This window comes from Gekko japonicus, unplaced genomic scaffold, assembly GCF_001447785.1.
Source record: "Gekko japonicus isolate JY-2015 unplaced genomic scaffold, Gekko_japonicus_V1.1 scaffold435, whole genome shotgun sequence".
NCBI classification, from domain to species: Eukaryota; Metazoa; Chordata; class Lepidosauria; order Squamata; family Gekkonidae; genus Gekko; species Gekko japonicus.
Genome location: NW_015161417.1, coordinates 1,377,945 through 1,399,507, shown reverse-complemented (window position 1 = coordinate 1,399,507; position 21,563 = coordinate 1,377,945).

The following is a 21,563-nucleotide window of genomic DNA, read 5'->3' as shown; positions in this document are numbered from 1 at the left end:
CCCACATAAAAGATAATGAGAGGAATGGCTATTTTAATTTTAAAATGAAGCCAATTACTCTTATGATACCCCCCCATAAAACCCTCCAGGCTCCAGTAAATTATCTGCTCACTTCTTTCGTCAGTGGTCAGGCCTCCCATCTGCAAGCCCTCCTGCCTTCTGCTTCCCTCATTCATATTATAACCATTCAGACGCCTCAGCTCAGACTCCCGATTGCAAATAGAGCATGACTGTTTTTGCACTGAGTCCTGTGCAACTTCAACGCAGACTTGCTTCATAGCTTTGACTAAGACAGTATCGCTTTAATTTTAATCCACAATCACTCTCCAAATATACATTATCTTTGACTGTCCCACAATTGAATGCATGTTTATACATACATCAATGTATGTATGTACATATGTGATATGTATTTAAATATATATATGCTACCTTTTCCACCAACCATAGAAGCTTGCAAAAAAAAACCCAAAACCCTGCAGGGGGGATATGCAGGAAATTCATGCACCAAATTCATGATCAGGAGGGCTGGGATGTGGAAGGAAATTGCACAATGAGAATGGGGAAAACACAGAACTGGAGAGGCAGGGACAGAACAAGAAAGGAGGAAGCAGAGGACAATGAGGGGAAGGGATCCCCCCCCATCTTTACAAGTCTCCTACTTATGTAGGTATATGTGTATGATAAACAGATTTCTGGCAAACATTCAGTAAGATCCTTCTGCCTGATGATCATCAGTCAATTATTGTTAGGTTTGATTCCTATTTACTATGTACCGGTTTTTAAAAGACCCATGGGAGAAATCTAGGATCTGGGATTTTACCCTAGTGGAAAGGGACCAGTCAGAGAGAACTCTCTTTTTCTTGCTGTCAGAAGCCACTACAAACAAAGAGAAGAGGCTATCTAAAAATGCCTCCCATTTCTTTTCACCTCAAGATCTACAGATTGCCTTTGGGGGATTATATCGTTTCCATCACTGATGTAGAATTTCAGGTGCAAAGTTCCACCCTCAAATCCATTGGTGTAGGAATTTTCACCTCTAGCTCCTCATGAGCTAGGTTGCCAGTGGCCATGTGCTCACCCCTAATATATCTTGCCCAATAGCTATTTTAGTGTTTTGGTTTATTTTTTATATTTATTTATTGCTTCTTTCCCCCTGATTTTGTAGTTTTAAGGAGTGTGCAAGATTAGGGTGGGGCCTGGAAAGGATGGTGCGTAGCAGAATGGAGGATGGGTGGGCATTGGGGGATAGTGCTTGTTTGTCTTCTGTTTTGAATTTGTAACCCAAAAGGACTGCAATAAACTTTAAATGATGTGATTGATTAAATAAACCTGACTTAATTCTCCAAATGTATTTCAGCCAATCAGAAGCGAGCACAATATCTATTTCTCCTACTCAAAGTGATTTTGATCAAATCTTTTGCATAATAAATACCATACTTACTTCCTAATTTCCCAGCCCTGGTAACAGTTTAAAGAAATGAACTAAATTCAAGTAACAAATCAAGTCATCAGCTGCATTTCCTTTGCTATTCCCAGAAAGTCAATATTAACACAAGATTTTGCAACTTCTACATAAAGCCAGGTTAACTGTGGTCTTTCAACATCTCTTCCCTACAGAATAGAGTAAGATACATAGAGACAGCAAGGCTGATCAGTTTGTGCTAAGTAGATACACACTGTTTTATCAATGCCTGTCATTGTCAGAAAGAACATCCAGGAAAAAAATGGAAATTGGGTGTTGTACATTCATGTTCTTCAAATATACTGGGAACTAAATCAGTTACAAACAAGGAGGGGAAAATGCATATTTATTGGGCATCTTACTTTCAGGCATTTTGTACCTATGTTGGTTTAATGCTGAAAAGAAAGATGCCACTGAGTTCTATGAAGCCATAGATTTAGCAGTGTGATGAAAATGACAAGACTACAGCACCGTTGGGTTTTCAATGTGTCAGCTGTTTCACTTACTTAACAACACTGTTCATTACTACAGTATGAAAAATTCATTACTATAACACATAGTTGAAGGGCCAGGACCAGAGTAGCTATCACCACACTTTAATCCTTGGGCAAATTCATGACAGATAGGTTTACGAGTGGATAATAGCCGGAAAAATATAAATAATGCCTTCATGATTAAAAGTAGCATCTTTGATTCGTTTGCTGAATGGTGGGGGGCAAACAAACGAAGCGTGGCTGCATATAATCTACCATCTGTGTCTCAAGGGATCTGATTGGCTCAGGTTCAAATCCCTGCTTTGCCATAGAGGCTTGCTGAGTGACCTTGGGCCAGGCACACACTCTCAGCTGAACCTACCTCACAGGGTCCCTATGGAGAGGAAAGAGGGATACCTGCTGTACTACCTCAGTGCATAGTAACCCACAAGCATAATAAGTCAGGAGATAGCTGTCCCATACCAGAACATGGCAAACCAACCAAGTGAGTTCTCTTCCCTCAAGAGACTGGATATGGAATCTACTCTATCAGTACTATCCTAGATTCAGGTGGGTAGCCATGTTGGTCAGAAGCAGCAAAACAAAGTTCGAGTCCAGTGGCACTTTCAAGACCAACAAAGTTTTATCCAAGTATAAACTTCTAAAGCCATTGAATTAAGTGGATTTAGAAAGATGAAACTATGTTTAGGACTGCACTATAAAACTCTTAAAAACACAGGGTGAAGAGTGCTGGATCAGACCATCTAGTGCAGCAATCTGTTTCCCAAGTGGCCCACAAGGAGGGAATGGAGACCAAAGGCTCTCCTTTGCCATTATTCTTCAAGTCTTATTAAAAGGTGCATTACCATCATGGCTAATAGCCATTGCCGTATCCTGTAGCCATGATTTCCATATGTGAATTAAGTCCAGTGTGAAGAAGTTCTTTCTTTTGAAATATACAGGCTTCCCCCCCCCCCAGCAGAAGTTGCAACAGATTCAAACTACCTACCTCAACGTTACAGAGTTTGGCCAGCACTTCCAAGCCCCCCTCATGACTACTCAATAAACACTCTGAAACATACTTATTTGTGTGTGGGACAGTGAGACTTGAAGAGGGGTGTGCTTCTGAGAGCTGTGATCCAGCAGTTCCTTCATACTTGTGTTTGTGGTTGTTGTTCAGTTGCACAGTCAAGTACAACTCTTCGCAACTCCATGGACCACTTCACGCCAGGCCCTCCTGTCTTCCGGTGTCCTCCGGAGTTTGCTTAATTTAATGTTTGTTGCATCGATAACACTGTCTAACCATCTCATTCTTTGCCATCCTCTTCTGGGTACCGGCATACCCATGGAAGCTAGCAGACTGTTACATATCCAAGAAGAACATAGCCTGGCCTCTGCTTACTCAGAGCTTCACATGCTTTATGTCATAACAAACATGTATTTTTTCCCCTTTAAGACAAAGTCCTATTGTGAATGGAATATGCTTGCCCTACTGTTTTAGAAAAGACAAATTGATAAGAAAGTAGTTAAAATAATCTGGCACTGCATCAATGGAAGGTTAGTGCAGAGAATATAGTAGCTGTAATACTTGCAAATAATAAATGGGGCATGGATTCTTTTTCCGAGCCCGAATTGCTACCCAGACCTCTGCTATTGGAAATGTCTGCTTCTGATGCTAATGAGGGTGAAACACACATTCATTTATACATATAAATATTAGTTGTGAATATAGTACTTTTTTCCCTTCTTTCCATTATACAATGTACTTTTTTTATTTATGGAATTAAAACCCTTGGCCATCCATTACTCAGCTTCCATAAAGCTGTCTCTCACACTGTTTAAAGCAGGAAATTTTATTCATTTCTAATTCTGCTTAGGACCTACTTTAGCAATACTTGCTGCCTTAGATTAATTACCCTGATCTAATTCATTTAGTGGAGGACAGCTGTGGTACGTGGGTTGCCCACTGATGTATTGTGTTAAATGACGCCCATCTGTCATTCCAGCATATCAGCATGAATTTGGTGTCATCCACTTCATTGGCTCTGCTGAGATGTGAAGTACAGCTACAATGTTTACTACTGTTGTTAATTTAATATCTACACCTTTAATAACCTGACTGCTGTCATTCGTTGAACAATGATACATGATGGCCAGTCAAGAGCCAGTGAGAAGGAATTAACTAGACAGCCTGGGAGACCCGTTGGAGTTAATTAGAGCACTTCTGGGCAAGTTTACCACTGTGGGTCTTGTAGGGCATTCTCATGTGGAAAGGCCATCTTGAAAATCAGAATTTTAAAAATGCTTTTTATCACTGATGTTGACAATTCAGATTTGTCAACACTCACTTAACTTGCAAATTGTTCTATATTAATAACACTAATTTTTTAAAATCTCTGTGGGGCTTATATGTTCACATGGCAGCTTCCCTTTCCCCTGAATTTAGTAGTGCAGAGCAGAATGTGGAGCACAGAAAGTGACCAAAGAAAGGCATATATTTTTTCCTTTATTTTTTATTTTATTTAACATTCAACTTTATATCCCGCTCGAACCCCCTTGTCAGGGGGGTCTCTGAGCGGCTTACAATTCGGTGCTAGTCACCATTTTACTTCCCTGACTAAGGCCACATATTTGTATGGGGTGGGGAGACCTACCGGCACCCCTATGGTAATGGTTGGTAGTTGGTGGTGTTCTCCTCTTCTTTCTGTTGGCTCAGGCGGTTTCTCAGGTGGGACGCTCTCCTCGGCACCTGGCAGCAACCTCCCTCTCTCGAGGCGCACGACTTCCCGCCTCCTTCCGGTTTCAGCTGCGTCCTTTTCCGGCTCCGCTGTACCGGCGCTTGCCGTCATCGCGGCCCTCTCCCAATGGCGGTTACTCAATGTTCCGTCCTCTAGCCACCGGGGATCGCTCCTCTGGTTGCGCCCGCTCGCCGCCGCCGCCACCTCCACGCCATCCAAGCCGGAGCTGATGTCTCACTGCCGCCGCCATCGCCGTCGCCATCTGTCTTCAACCACCACACAGGCAGGGTGCCCCCCACCCTACTAAGGGTGGGTACCCATTTATCTACTTGCAATTAAGTTGCTTTCGAACCGCTGGGTAGACACAGAATGCCATTAAGGATAATGGAAGCACAGTTCTATGTCCCACTGTAAACCATCCCAATCTCTGTGTACCCCAGCCTTCTGATGCAAGATGTGTATTTGCCAAAAATGTCCTTTTTCTGGAGTGGCTCCTTGTCTTTGGATTTCTCCTCAGCTGCTTATCTCATACCTGATCCTATTAGTGTCAAGTATCACACTATGTACATAGGCACTTGACTGTACCGACTTTTTAATCTGTGATTTTCCTTCCCCATCCTCTTCTGCCCCTTTTGAAGTAGATTTTTATTTTACCTCTGTTCCACTGATTTTATTTCTGCTGACATATTTTGTTCTTGTTTTTTCAAATCATTTCATTGACCATTTTAGGTTTCTGTGTTATCAGATTTGATATTATTTGCCACCTCGGAAGAACAATGGTAGAGAGATGACTTATAAACATTCTTTATGTGTGTAAAGTGCCATTAAGTTGCGGCTGACTTGTGGCAACCCCAGTAAGGGTCTTTCAAGGCAAGTGAGAAGCACCTTACTGACAACCTTCAGAGAAATCTGGACTGGGGTGGTGTGGCGGTGCTGGTGTTAGATCTGTTGGCTGTGTTTGACACAGTTGACCACCAGTTACTGACCCGCCGCCTTGCTGACATGGGGATACAGGGACTTGCCTTGCAGTGGCTCGTTTCCTTTCTCCAAGGTCGGGGACAAAGGGTGGTGCTTGGGGAACAGCAGTCCTGGAGGCACCCGCTTGAGTGTGGGGTGCCGCAAGGGGCAGTGCTGTCCTCGATGTTATTTAGCATCTATATGCACCCCCTTGCCCAGATTGCCCGGAAGTATGGGCTGGGTTGTCATCAGTATGCTGATGACACTCAGTTCTATCTGATGTTGGGTGGCCAGTCAGACTCCAGACCGGAAGATCTGGACCGGGCCCTGCATGCCGTGGCTGGTTGGTTCAGGTTGAGCTTGGTGAAGCTAAATTCAGTGAAGACGGAAATCCTGTGCCTGAGTCGGAGTGGTTTGGAGTTGGGGCTCCCACTTCTGACCTTCGACGGGGCGCCATTGGTGCCTGCATCAGTGGTTAGGAGTTTGGGAGTGCTCCTGGATCCCTCCTTAACAATGGAGGCCCAGGTAGTGGCCACTGCCAAGTCGGCCTTTTACCATCTTTGGCTGGTACGGCAGCTGACCCCCTTCCTCGACCAGGATGACTCGGTTTGCTCCGCCCCTGTTCCGTCCCGCTTCCGGACCAAATGGGCTCGTATGAACAGGGCCTGTGTAATGCAGACTGAGAGTCAAAGTATTAACATTAAACAGACCTTCCAGTATCAAGACTCCAAAGACAACAAAACTGGGGCCAAAATCAGTCCAATAATACGCTATAAACACTAAATATGTATGCTAATACAATCACTTTTATACTTGATAATACTATCTAAGAATACAAATTATTTACCAGGGATACAACCTAACCATGCAATGTCCTAATATTATACAATTTACTAATATACTAACATACAATAATTACAAACAGAATACCAATTGCTGCCAACAGCCAAAAGATTTTTTGTGGAATTTCAGGACATGTGCTGTTAACAGTCAAAGGAATGTAGAACTTGACAAAGCAGCCGGCTTTTGCTTGGTTTCGTATCTTAACTTCCTCAGAAGCAAGTTAACTTATTTTGTATAAGAGTTTTCTTTATGTTGTAATGTTACTTCCTGTTTTCTAAAGATTTTTCTTCACAAGAGTTGCTACATTTAGTATCAGGACTAGCCCTTATTTCCTTAGAGGATTTCTCATATGGGACCTGTCTTTGACAGACTAAGCTTGGAAGCTGAAAAAGTCTCTCTCAAATCTGGAGGCTGCAGCTAGTGCAGAATGCCGTGGCCAGGCTGCTGATGCGTCTCCCTAGTCGGGAGCACATCCAACCTGTGCTGAAGGTATTGCACTGGCTGCCAATAGCGTACCAAATTCACTTCCAGGTGCTGGTGCTCACCTTTAAAGCCCTATATGGCCAGGGTCCGACATACTTGAGGGACTGCCTTTCCCCATATATACCCCAGAGAGCACTACGGTTGGGGTCACAACCAGTGTTCCCTCTAAGCTGAGTTAGAGTGAGCTAGCTCACAGTTTTTTAGCCTCTGGCACAGACATTTTTGTCCTAGCTCCGGAAGAACATCTCCAGAGCAAACTAATTTATGCAGTAGCCGAACAACCTGCTCACAACTTTAATGCCAGTAGTTCAGAAAGTACAATTTTTGCTCATGGGACTCCACAGCTTAGAGGGACCATTGGTCACAACATCGACTAGTTATTCCAGGCCCCAAGGATGCCAGGCTTGCTGCGACCAGGGCTAGGGCCTTTTCAGTGGCGGCTCCTCACTGGGGGAATGAGCTCCCAGAGGAGATCAGGGCCCTGTGGAATCTTGTGCAGTTCCGCAGGGCCTGTAAGACGGAGCTCTTCCACCAGGTTTTTAATTAGGAGCCGCCACCAATACCACCACTACCATCAATACCCACGATTAACATCTGTGGTGTAAGGCCAGCCTAACCGACATCGTATTTACCATCTTGTGGAGTCCAGAGACTGAGATCCTTAGGTGCGTCTTTACATGGCACGCCATTGTGATTTAATACTGTGAGCACTTTAATTTTAAATTGTTTAATTATTTAACTGTTTTAACTGTTTAATTGTTTAATTGTTTTTAACTGTTTATGATTCTGGCACACTATGCCAAACATTGTTAGCTGCCCTGAGCCTGCTTGCGGGGAGGGCGGGATATAAATGTAATAATAAATAAATAAATAAATAAATAAATAAATAAATAAGCAGGGGTGGTTGGCCAGTACCTTCCTCTGCAGAGTCTTCTTTGGTGGTCTCCCATCCAAGCACTGACCCTGATTAGCTTCCAAGGTCTGACAAGACTGAGCTATAACATGCTGCCTTCGCTCCCATATAAATTGCAGTCCTTTGATTTATTAATAACTCTTGTTTGGAGGGTCCACATCTGGTCTGGCAGGCTTCAGTCCCAAAGCATGCATCCAGGTTGACTGAAGGCCCCAGAGACCTTGTGGGTTGGGGTGTGAAAAGGGGAGCTGTTTGGGGGCTCTTTGTTTTGGAAACTCTTGGGAGTGTGTGTTTTACCATGAAGGGTGACAGAGGAGAATCCATACTTTACAATCTGATAACACAAAAACCTGAAATAGTCAATAAAAAGATTTGGGGGGAAAAATAGTGGAAGTGTGTTAGTTAGAATCTCTCTTTTTCTTTACTATTCTTAGCACACCTAGACTCTGTCCTTTGTGCCTTGTAGAAATAAAGTAGTTTAACTTGAGAGGGAGTGTCTGCACAAGTCCTTACCAACTGCCCTGGCTGTGTGGAATGCCACTGAACGACACTCCTGCCAGGCTGGCTTTGGGCAACTCACATGAGAGAGAGAGGGGCTGGATTTTACCCAAAATGGTGGTGGCAACAGTAAAGGGGGTAAAAAAAAATGGCAGAGACCATGACATAAATAATTAAAAGAAATGAGTCTAACACTGACCCACCTACATAAAGGCACTTTATTTGAGATCTTTCACTTCACAGTAGGGATGGGCACGAACTGAGAAACAAACTAGGCCAGTTCATGGTTCATTTTGAACCAGTTCATTTGATCATGTCATTCCTGAATCCAAAAACAAACCACCTTTTTCCTGTGGAGGTTCATTTGGTTTGTTAGTGTGGTTTGTTCTCCAGAAAGCTTGGAGCCAATTAAATCATTTTTTTAGTAGGCAATACTGGGGGTGGACTTGTGGAGAGCCCTAGAAACACCCATAGCAGTTGTCCATAGCTTGATTGGCAGCTCTGGGAGACAACCACAGAGCTCCCATTCTGCTCTATGGGAGCAGATTGTGGATGGATGCATGCATGCATACCACACCTTGACTCAGCTGCTTTCACTTTGCAGCAGGAAGAGAGAAGAATTAGTTGTCATGTGAGAGAGAGTTAGGAAGAATTGCTTCCTATGTGGCTGATTCAACGGGAGGCTAGAGCTTAGCTTTCCTGGGGGCACTTGCTTTGGGGGGGCTATAACTCAGACATCCCAAATCCAATCTTCATCAAACTTGGAGGGCAGGTGGGGAAGAGCCTGCTGAGCTTGGCATCTCTAACTCATGAGGAAGCTGTTATACCACCTCCAGGGCTCTTTTTGGGCAGGAACGCACAGGAACGGAGTTCCAGCTGGCTCCCGAGTTGGCCACACCCAGCAGGAACTCATTAGCCTAATAGGCCACACCCAACAGCAGAAACTCATTAGGATTGTCTACATTAGGGGTATGTGGCCTAACATGCAAAGAAAAGGCGAATAAGACTGTTAAGAAAGACTTACCAAGGTGAGTTTGAGCGTACAAGCACATATTCAGAGACTTTTAAAATATTGGTTAAAGTAAACAATCCACAAAGATGGCGGGGAAGAGGACGGAGAAAGAGAAACTTTTAAAAGCGAAAGGGACTGAGAGCCCAAGACCAGAAGCAACCAGCGAGCTGGCAAAGACATTGGTGGAATCCATGCGCCCTCTGCTGGACCAGATGAATAATCTCAAGCAGCAGCTGCTGGACCAGATGAATAATCTCTGCTGGACCTCTGCTGGACCAGATGAATAATCTCAAGCAGCAGCTGCTGGACCAGATGAATAATCTCTGCTGGACCTCTGCTGGACCAGATGAATAATCTCAAGCAGCAGCTGCTGGACCAGATGAATAATCTCTGCTGGACCTCTGCTGGACCAGATGAATAATCTCAAGCAGCAGCTGTCAACAATTAATTAATGTATCACCACCCAGCAAACACAGTTGAGTGAGACACTTAAAATGATGAATCAAACAGCTAAGAAGGTGAAAGAAGTGGACACCACTGCACAAAAGGTGAAGAAGAAAGTATGAAAGCTGGAAAAGAAGCACATCTCCACGGAAGATCAGCTGTTACAACTACAAATGGAAAAAGCTAATTTAATTCTTCACTTTCAGGGCCTTCCAGAGACTAAAGGAGAGAATCTGAAGGAGAAGATAAGTGAATTATTGGCCCCAATGACAGAGATGAAGGCGGAATCTTTGCTGAGCGATATGGATGTGGCCTATAGGTCATATTCAGGATATATAAAGAAAAACAATCTGCCTGGGGAAATAGTGATAAGATTCTCGAAGAGATGTGTGAGGGATGCAATCTTGAAAGCGGCATCGGGAGCTCCTTTGAAAGTTGGAGATAATGCTATCAGAATCCTAAAAGACATTCCATTTGAAATAAGACAAAGGAGAAAGAAGTATAAAGATTTAAATCTTTTTCTCCGGACAAACGCAATTGGATACAGATGGCTAACACCAGAAGTTGTGATCTTCAAAATCAAGGATAAAAAGGAAAAGATTGACTCTGTTCAGAAAGCACGGAAATTTTTGAGAGTCCAGATAGGAGACCCAGAGGAGGAAGAAAAAGAAGGGATGGACAGTAAGTCCAGTGGTGAGCTGGACTCGGGGTCTTCCGGAGCAGACTCTCTATCAGAGAAAGGGGCAGCCGCCCCTAAAAGTCCTTATAAACTGCGGAAGAGACTGGGCAAGGGGAAATGAAGACTGAAGGACTCTGAATTGTGCCTTTGAAAAACTTTTTTTTTAAAATACTAGATGCTTAGGGGTCTTTTGGGTTAACAATGATAGTTAAGATATGAAAAAGATAATACTATATTTGAATCAGTTCATAATGGGATTAGCGTGATTGAGAGATAACGTGTGCCAAGCTAACTAGATGATCTCCTCTCTTGGGTTTTTAGATAGTAGTGGGTATCTTTTCTTTATCCCTTAATGTAGTCCCCTTCCCTATTTCTGTTGAAGTTTGTAGTCTTTATAAAAATGCAACAAAAAAATCCCCTCCGGGGGGCCAAAAAAAAAAAGCAATGGAACCAATTGCCAGGATGTCTATCTTGGTAGAAGTCTTCAAGCAAAGGCTGGATAGCAACATCTCCAGGATGGTCTAGGTTTGGGTTTCATGTATTAGTAGGGTGTTGGACTAGATGGCCCAGAAGAAGAAGAAGAGGAGGAAGAGGAGATTGGATTTATACCCCGCCCTTCAATAGGAGACTCAAAGCGGCTTACAAACTCCTTTCCCTTCCCCTCCCCACAACAGACACCCTGTGAGATAGGTGGGGCTGAGAGAGCTCTTTCCAGAAGGCCCCTTATTTGATTCTATGATTTTGCTTTCTACATATCACTGATAGTTGAAGCAACAGTTTTTAATCTGTCAGATAAATTTTCCAACATTTTAAAAATGTTAGTATAACCTGGCACATTTACCAAGAACACACTGCAGCACTGGAAAGAAAAACAAAAGCCAGCAGAAACATGTTCATTGGTCATGTGAATCGGCCTTAAGTGTGGAGAAACAATAATAAATGTCTACTTCTATATTTTTTATGACACTGATCTGCAATATGGGCTGGATCTAAAAAAGAGCTCATGGAAGGTACTTTCTGATGCAAACCTTTCCCATCATCTTCCCACAGCAAGTCCTGACATCTCCATAAACTAATACTAAAGGTTGTGTGAACTGCATGGGCAAAATGCCTAGAGTGCTATAGTGAGGAGAAGTAGCCAAGAACAGGGCTCCCATCTCACTCTTTCACCAATGGCATGAACTGTGTCAACTGAAGTACCAGTGATGGAAGAAGTTTCACCTGCCCCCTGCCCCATTTTCAGCCCTCTGGGCCATGTGATACTTTGTGAGTCCAGTGATCTCCACCATCAGCTTTTTGGAGGCCTAATGAAATTTCTGGCAGTAAGAGAAAGGCAGAATAGAGCCTTTGTGCTTGGGTGTCACTAGATCATATTTTAATTTTTGCTCAAAACTCCCCCAATGTTTTGCATGCATCTGAGTGGTATATTTGAGAATGACAGGATGGTGCTAATGTGTACTCATGAATTAGGATTCCTAAAATCTGACTTTATACAACAGATACTTCATTCAGATTGCTTAAATAAAACAGCCTTGTTTTAGTGGCGTTATTTCAGACATTTTTCTACACAGATGGTGGTACCCTATTTTCACACAGAGCACAACCTTCCAGAGATGCATAATCATTTTCTCTACAGTTGTGGCAGCATTCAGCCTATTAATTAACCTCAACAAGACAGGGGTTATGCTGATACCAACATTACAATTAATGGCATCACGTTTATTTCTTATGTTGGTGATAACATATTGTTGGATAGCACACTCTTTGATAAAGAAATAATACCCTACTTACTTTCAGCCAATACTTACTTTGTAATGTTGCTATGGGGAGGGAACTTCCTTTCCCCCCCAAAGTTCACTTTTTTAGATATAGCCATTGATTTCTCTTATTCTCTTTCTTCTCTTTTAAAAGAGTGAATTCTCTTTCTCTCTGACTTTTATTTGAAGAGCAATCAAATGCACTCTTTTGTAACTTCAGCCCTTGCAGTTGTTTGATGTTACACAGCACAGCATAGTGCTCTAATACGAGGATAGGAAGGCTTGGGAAGACATTGCCTGCCTCTGAGCATGCATGGAGTGAAATTCTGGAATTTTGCTGAACCTCCATTCCATGCCCTCCTCTCTTCAAATTTGATCAAAATGATATTGATTAGAAACTGATTACAATTCCTAAAAAGAGGGACAGAATTGTTGGATTTCAGGGAGAAATTGGGTAAAGAGGACATAAGAGTATTTCTTTTTAACAGGGGTCATTTAGTAGAAAAAGAGGTGCAAGGGCTCATTAGCATAACTTATTTGCATATGCCCATGGTGACTAAAGGAAGCCTCCACATTCAGAAGCAGTAAACCTCTGAATAACAATGCTAGGAGGCAACATCAGGGTAAGCCCTCGGCTTTCGTGCCCTGTTGCTGGCCCAGGTGGGGGAAGGCGTGGGGAGAAGCTCTGAAGGCTGCTCTTAACCACTACACCACCCTGGCTGGAGCAGGCTTAAGAGTTCTCGAGAACACTATCAGTCTAGACGTTTACCTGATGAAGTGTTCGTAAGAACCCGAAAGCATCCATAATGGGGTTGATCTGATCAGGTTCCCCCCCCCCCATCTCACTTTAATAAGTTATCACCTTGAAAAGTACGCAAAAGGAGAGTGATTTCAGCAAAGCGTACTTTATTCTATCTGGAACAAGACAACTTTGGCCGGCTCGCAGGCCAGCTTATATCCCCCAAGAAACCGCCACCCCAAACACACCCCTACTTCCCTATAGGTTATTTACAGTGGCCGAGAGCAGTGTTCCCTCTAAGCTGAGTTAGTGTGAGCTAGCTCACAGTTTTTTAGCCTCCAGCTCACACATTTTTGTCTCAGCTCAGGAAGGAGGGCTCCAGAGCAGACTAATTTATGCAGGAGCCAAATCACTTGCTCACAACTTGAATGCCAGTAGCTCACGAAGTAGAATTTTTGCTCACAAGACTCCATAGCTTAGAGGGAACATTGGCCGAGAGTCCCATAGGCTCCTGGCCGGGAACCTAGCCCCCTGATTGGAGCGGCCTAGAATCCGCATAGTCCATTGTCTCTTGGAGCGAAGCTCGACGTTTGTCTCTGGACTTGTCTGGACTTGTCTGGACTGGATACATTACACACCTGGATTTTGGTTTTGGATGTCCTTTTTGATTTACACCAAAATCCTCATGTGGTACATTTGAGTGTCTTTTAGCATAGAAAGGTGCCTGCAGGCCACTTCTTTGAACGTTCGTTTGAGGAAGGGCATTACTTGGCTTGTTTTGGGTGTCTCATTCAGGGATTCTGGCAGTGCGAACAAAAAAAAAATCTGGCCCTGGGGAGCAGGAACCATTGCAAAGAACAGTGATGCTCTATTTCAGCTGCAAATACTCTCCTTGCCTCTATCAATTGGATTTCTAAAGGAGCATGGATCTGGAATGACAGTGCTATGTGATCACTGTGGAAAAGCTTACAGAGATACAATCACAGTTGCTAACCAAGTTTCTTAGAGACAGAGAGTACAAATTTGCATATATATCAAAGCCAGAAGATAATTCCCACACAAACACACAGCAAACCTGCTCCACATATTCAGAAAAATTTCCTTGTTCCTCAAATAGATTTCTCCCGAGGCTTGGGGTGATTTTAAAAAGTAAGCTAAAAAGTAGCGCTGGAGCCATCAACTTATAGATGACAGGGAGTGGATCTCTCTACTCTTCTGTGGAGAGGAGGGAGAAGCAAAACTGGAAGATACTTCTTTCTTTGGGTATAAACTGGGGGCGGGATCTGATTGAAAAGTATGAAGAAGAGGCAATTTATCTCTAGGTGAAGGGGGGGGGGAAGGAAGTCTCGGATTGGCAAAGGGGGTGGGGGTGGGGAAGCCTACTTACCCTCCTGCTTCATCCTCGTTCTTCAACAGAATGAGGCTCGAAGCAGAGGGCGGGGTGAAGAAGGGGACGGGGCTTCACCATGTGACCGCCCCCCCCCCCGGAGCATATCTTCTGGAGCGACGTACCAGGGCACTCCGGAAGGATGAGAGGCCTGGTCCAAGCTGTGACAACAACTACAATTAAGCATGTTATGAGATTAGATTCACTGCAAGCTACTGCTGAGCCACTACCCTCTATATCCCAGTATACATTCCACTTTTTCCTTCCAAACATAGAATGTCAATATATTTTAGGTTCCAACCAAAAAGAAAATCTTTCAGAGAGAAGACAAGTTTGCCATCAGGGATGAAACTGGCAAGGTATGGACAGGTCTGGCAAACTGATACAATAAGATTAAGTGACCACAAAATATTTCTTCAAGATACATTGCTAAGCTTAGAGTACCTGTATAATGCTACTGGCATGGTGGGGAAACATTCAATCCATTCCCATTGCAACACGATAGACCAAGAGAGTGCTTAACACTACATTATATAAGGACCAAATTTTTTGGCTCTAGGGATACATATTTTAATTTTTTCTTTTAGCTATCATAGATATTTTTGTTTTCAGAAATATGCCATTTTACATGATTCTGCAGCACTGATACATTACACAGCTTTTTAATAGTATTTATATGCAAAAAGGCATTAATTCTAATATTAAAATCAAATTTCTTCATTTTGAATACAAAATATATAACAACAATGTTGCCCCATACCCCCCCCCCAATTAAAAGAAACTAACTTTTGAATTGAACAAGAGTAACTGAATACTCAGTACCATCCCTATTTGGTACCAGAGAATGGCAAGAATACTCAGTACCATCCCTATTTGGTACCAGAGAATGGCAAGAATATTCTCTTCCCAGTTTTTATTTCATGTTGATAATGGTCAAAGACACCACAGGGGTAATTTCATCTGTATTATGGTAAGAGTGAATTATCTATCCTCTAGGGCAGGTATGTCCAACAGGTAGATCGTGATCTACCAGTAGATCGCGGAGGGGTCAGAGGTAGATCACCAGCCCCTTACCAGTAAATGACAGGAGGTGCATTATAAATGGGGGGGGCGGTGGAACCCAACTTTATTGGGTTAAAATCTAATTTAAAACTAATTTGAAACTTTATTTTCATGGTGGTAGATCACCGGCACTTTTGGCTGGAAAAATTAGATCACTACCTGTTCGAAGTTGGACATGCCTGCTCTAGGATTTAATATTTGGCTAAATGAAAGGAAGTCTTGAGGGGTTGGGGAACCTCAAAGTCTCACTAGGGATGGAGCTGAGCCATTGGGGGTCAGCTGATCATCCCACTAGGTGGCAGTGGCCCAACTATGGTTCAAACCACTCTGGCAACTTGGATAGAAGTGAACAACAAGGACATGGCCCAGCAGAAGGACAGGAATCAGCTTTTGGGGAAGACCTGCCCCCCCAGTGAGGGCCTGGAAGCTACGAATAGACCTGCTGACTCTTTAAGCTGACCTTTAAAAGTCAGGGAGAGACTGATGAAGACAGACCAGTCTAGGCTTCAGGCAGCAGAGGAGCCAGCTGAGGGGAGAGGGAATCTTGAACCCGAGTTCCACAGCTAAGGCCTTAAAAAAGAGCCAGTAAGCAGCTTGCTGTACAGGGCATCAAACCTGTGGAAGGGAGACTGATTGCAGAATCTGAATGCACAGAGCATTAATAAATGGACAGTTCTTGCAATGGAGGGAAGTGAGCCATGGGGTCCCACAAGGATCGGCATTGATGCTTTTTAAAATGATTTGGAATGGGGGGGGGGGGGTGAGCAGGATAGTAGCCCAGTTTTCAGATGATACCAAATTATTTAGGATGGTGAGACCCATGGTGGATTGCTAACAGCTACAGGAGAACCTACTAAACTGGGTGAGTGTGCAACAGCGTGGACAATGAAGTTCAGTGTTGGTATCAGTAAGTTGCTGCACACTGGAACAAACAGTCCTCACTTTTAAATACATGCCGATAGATTCTAGAGTGGCTGAGACTGAGACTGAAAGAGATCTTGGAGCTGTAGTGAAATGTAAACTTTGACACAGGGTATGGCAGTGGTGAAAAAGGGAAATTCCACGCTGAGAATTGTTAGGGTAAGAACTGAAAATATAATGCTACTGGGAAAATACAGACGAAGGCAGCAAAGATGATTAATGGGTTGGAGCACCTTTCCTTTGAGGAAAGGCTGGAGAGTTTGGGACTTTTCAGTTTAGGGGGGAAAGGCCTATTAAGGGGCACATGGTAGAGGTTTACAAAATTATGCATGGGACATAGGAAGCTGAAATATTGAACTTTTCTCCCTTTCCCATAATATGATAGACTTCTATGCTGAACTAGATGGAACACCAGCGCCAAAACCTCCACAAGCCCCGGAGGGCGAAGAACCCTCGGAGAGCGGCTCCGACGGGGTAGAGAAGGCCGATACACAGGAGAAGGGCACAGGAATAGGAGGGCTCTCTCCGGACGTGTGGGGCGTGCGGGAGACAGGAGGGAGGGCGCGAGTGCAGAAGAACCGAGGGAGATGGGACTTACCCCAGCTGACACGAGCCGAGGCACTCGTTTGGGCGAAAGCGGAATCCGGGGATTCCCCGGAAGAGACCACACTCTGGAAGATGCCCAGGCAACCCCAGGGGGGTGGGACAGGAAGGAGTGACAGAGCTTTCCCTATCAGAAGGGGAGGGAGATAAAAAAGAGGGAAGCTTTGAGAGCCGGGGGAGGATGTCGGAGGTGACGAGCTTAGGAACAGAGAGAATGAGCGCTTCAGCTGTCAACCCCGAGGAGTGGTGGTTTAAGAGTGACGTAACTCTCTTCCCACTCCAAGTCTGAGGCTCTGGCTTCCCGGGGGGGAGTCAACGTCGACACGGCTGAAGCTCTGCCCCCACCTGGGGACAACACATGGCATGACAACCAGTTTGATCCAGCACGGCTCTTCTTATGTTCTCATACCCTAATATACATGTGGAAGGAGCACAACTATGCATACTACTCATCATTAGAGAAAAAGCATGATACAAATGTGATCTTTGGATCATGGTCTCCCCCCTTGTTGTACACAATACATATGAAGTTGATTTGTAGTGATTCACACAATTGCAGCACAATCCAAAGAAAATGACTCGCACCATTGCAGTGCTATCTGAAGAACAGTGTGAAATAAGTTCCACTAGACCTTAGTAACATTCTAAGGCCCCTGCCACAAGGGGGGGGGGGGGGGCCCGGGCAAAGTGCGGCTTTTTAAAGCCGCACCAAAAGAGACACGCAGCAGCGGGGTCACATAGATCCCCTGAGCCGCCATGCACTTCCTCCCCAGCACAATCAGATGCCGGGGGGAAGCCACTGACCAGGAAGCGAGGCAGCCGAACTGCGCATGTGTGAGCATGCGCAGTTCGGCCAGGAGCCAGGATTGCTACGAACGAAGAGCGCGCCGGCGATCCCACGGCTGCACTTGATGTGGCGTCCCAGGTAAGTTCTCCTCTGGGAGTGGTTCTTTTTTACAGCACGTTATTGGCCTGAAGGGACGGATCGGGGACGGGTGCGAGCCGATTCCCAGATGTTGCGGTGTGCTCGCGCCCGTTTCCTGTGCCCCCGATCCGTCCCTCTCCCGGGCCAAACTCTCCCGTGTGACCGGGGCCTAAGTAGACCTGTTTAGGATTGCTCTCTTGGTCCATCTCACCTAGACCTGTGTCTTCTGATTGGCATTAGCTCTGCAAAACCTTAGGTGAAGCTCTTTCCCAGCTTTTTATTAGATATTCTTTAATTGGATAAACTAGAAGTTGAACTCTGGGGACCTTGTGCATGCAAAGCATGTGCCCTTTCATTGAGCTATGAAATTCTCCCATATCAAATATTCCTTGCAGAAAGCAGAAGGGTATATTCATTCAAGCCTACTTCACAAACCTCTGAATGATCCCTTTTTTCTGGCAAGAATTCTCTCTAATATATATCTAAAGGAGGGGTTATGTAGAGTTAATACATTTCACCTACAAAGACAACGGAAACTCTAAAAGACAAGTTACACTGTGAAGAACCAGCATGATGACGACAATGTCAGGAATTATATGGCAGAAAGCTTAAGGTGTTCTTAAGGACTTTTTAAAAAAAATACTAAAACACATTGCTCAGCCTTATAAATTCAAAGCTTGCTCCCCCCCCTTCTTTGCACTCTCACTTGTATAGTTCATCTTATCCAAGATTTCAAACAGATCAAGAACATTGACTGAAATTCTGAAATCTAGTGCAGGCTCAATTCCTAATTTTACATTCAGACAAAGAAAATGCCTTTTTTCCTGCAAGGATTGGGTTATTTTTCCCCCCCTGTGAATAAATGATAAAAGAAATTAAGTTTTGTAAATGTTATGTATGCCAAAAACATAAGACACAATGGAAATGAATACAAATAAGACATCTCCCAGCAAGATCTCGGCCATGAGTGTGAAAAACACTAGGTATCTCATTAGCACAGAAATAAACAGCACTATCTGCCTAAGGAGGTAATGGCTCTTTCTAAGCTCTCTTAAAATTCAAACACAAATGTCAAAACAGAATGTCTTTCAAGAAAGCAGTGTGCGACTCAGAATTTATTCATATACATTTTACAAAATATCCCTCAGGGAGAAAAAGACTCAATTTTTCACTGCTACAGATAAAGCAGAAGGCTATCTAAAGGGCTAGGAACACATGCCATGAAAAAGAATGCTAAACTATGCAATAGAGTACTGTAGTGAGAGACAGACCTATCTCAATTCTCAATGGCATGTGTGTTCAGCCTAGCCTCATTTTCACTGCATAATGTTCCTTGGATTCTCCAGACCAAAATTCAATCTCTCTTTGCCAGCAATATGAATCTCAAAAATATTCATACACATGCAACTGCTACCACCCCATAGAAACAAGAATGGGGAGGAGGTCACCATCCCGTGGTCAAGCATGTGTATTCAGTTCACAAGGCTTCAGCTTCAATTCCTGGCATCAAAGAATCTCAGGTAGCCATTTCTGGAAAGACCTTTCTCTGAGAGAAAGCCACCGCCAGAGTAGAGCATATGGAGCTCGATAGACCAATGTTCTGACTCAGTATAAGGTAATTTCATATTTCAGTGGCCTTCATGCAGTAGACATATAAACATTTTCCCCTTTATATTCATTTGGGATTATATTTAATAGGTACGTCTCCGGACATAGTCTTAAATTTATGTGCAACACTTCTGCAATTAGCTTATTTACATTTTTCCAAAAGCTATATACTTTTTCGCAGTTCCACCACATGTGCATGAATGTCCCTATGTTAGTTTTACATCTCCAACCATTTTTATTCAATGTTTTATATGCTTTTGCTGACTTTTCTGGAGTCCAATACCATCTATGGAATATATTTTCCTTAAATGTTACTGCCCTCATTAGTTTCATTGACTTCCAAATCTTTTGCCAATCTTCCAGTTGGATAGTCTTTCCCAGATCCTTCATCCAAAGGATCATAGTATTTTTTATATTTTCATCATGGACATAGTCATTTAAGAGGAAATTGTAAATTTTTTGAATAAGTTTGTCTTTGGAGGACAGCCATATTTTATCCAGCTCCGTTTTGGTGTTTACAAATTCCGTACTTTTATCCTTGTTGTATCTATCTTGTACTTGCATCTTTTCCCACCAGGTTAGGTGGATATTTTTTTCCGTTATTCTTTCTACCGGTTTTAATTTGTTGTTTTCATCCAGTAATGCGTCATAAGGTATAGCCTTTTCTTTCATCATTAATTTTATGTTTATAAACGCCTCAAGGGGAGACACCCATCTTGGAATTTTTGTATAGTATCTGTGTTTCATTACTTCCCACACTTTGATTAATGCGGCTCTAATGGTATGGTTGTGAAAGTTAGAATGGATTTTATCTTTCTCGTACCATAGGTACGCGTGCCACCCCATGTACAGGTCATGGCCTTCTAAGTAGAGCATTCTCCAGTTTGTTAACTGTACCCAATCTTTAATCCATACCATTGCTGCTGCTTGGAAGTATAGTTGCCAATTTGGCAGTCCCATTCCGCCTCTCTCTTTTTTGTCCTGTAATATCTTCAGTTTAATTCGTGCTCTTTTTGGCCTTATTATTTTGTCCAAGTCCAAAAAGTACTGCTTCTTTTTTAGAACTGGTAAATTTTGTGCTAGAAATAGAAAGCGGGGAAGAATGTTCATTTTGATCGTTGCGATCCTTCCCATTAGGGACAATTGCAAGTCTTTCCATTTTGAAAGATCTTTCCTTATTTCCTCCCTCAGTTTAGTGTAGTTGTTTTCTATCAACATACTATTTCTGTTTGTTAATATTATTCCTAAATATTTCACCTTGTTTACTATTTGCACCTTCTTCAGATCTTGTAGCTCTCTTTCTACATTTTGCGGGCAGTTTTTTATCAACATTTTCGGTTTTTTGTAGTTTATTTTGAGGCCAGTCACCTCTCCATACTCTTCTATTTCCTTCAACAATTTCGAAACAGATGTTATCGGGTATAATAGCTTTCGAATAAAAACTGTTTTTTAATCTGTTTGTCCTTGTTTTAATTGTCCTATATCTTCTACCCGAAGGCAGCAGTTCAAACAGGGAGTGTTCAGGGTGTGACAAATCCTGCAAAATGTTCTTTGCTTTTTTCAAGCATCGAGAACTATACAATTCCTCCATGAATGGGAGAGGACAGCCAATAATCTTCTGGGCTGTGATGATAACTCTCTGGAGTGTGAACTGATTTCCCACCTTGTGGAATGGCCTGCCTGAGGAGGTCAGAAAGGCTCCCACGCTTCAGTCATTCAGCAAACTATGTCAAATAGAATGTGTGTGTGTGTCCTGCATTGTCTAACATATGTCTAATGTTTAGTGCTTTTTTCAGACTGCTGTCATCCTAGTTCTATTACATTGCTTATTAGATATTTCATCCTAGACATATTGATTGCATTGATGTGCACTGTGAAATCCACCTTGAGTCTCAGTGAGGTGGGCTATAAAGTAAGTAATTAAAATAATAAAATCATTTCCTGATAAGTCTTTTTGATGGGAAAATAGCAACCATAGCATAGAGAAGACGAGTACAACAATGTTGGCAAGGCAGTTTAAGCCCCCCCCCCCATCACTTTTATGACTGAAACTACT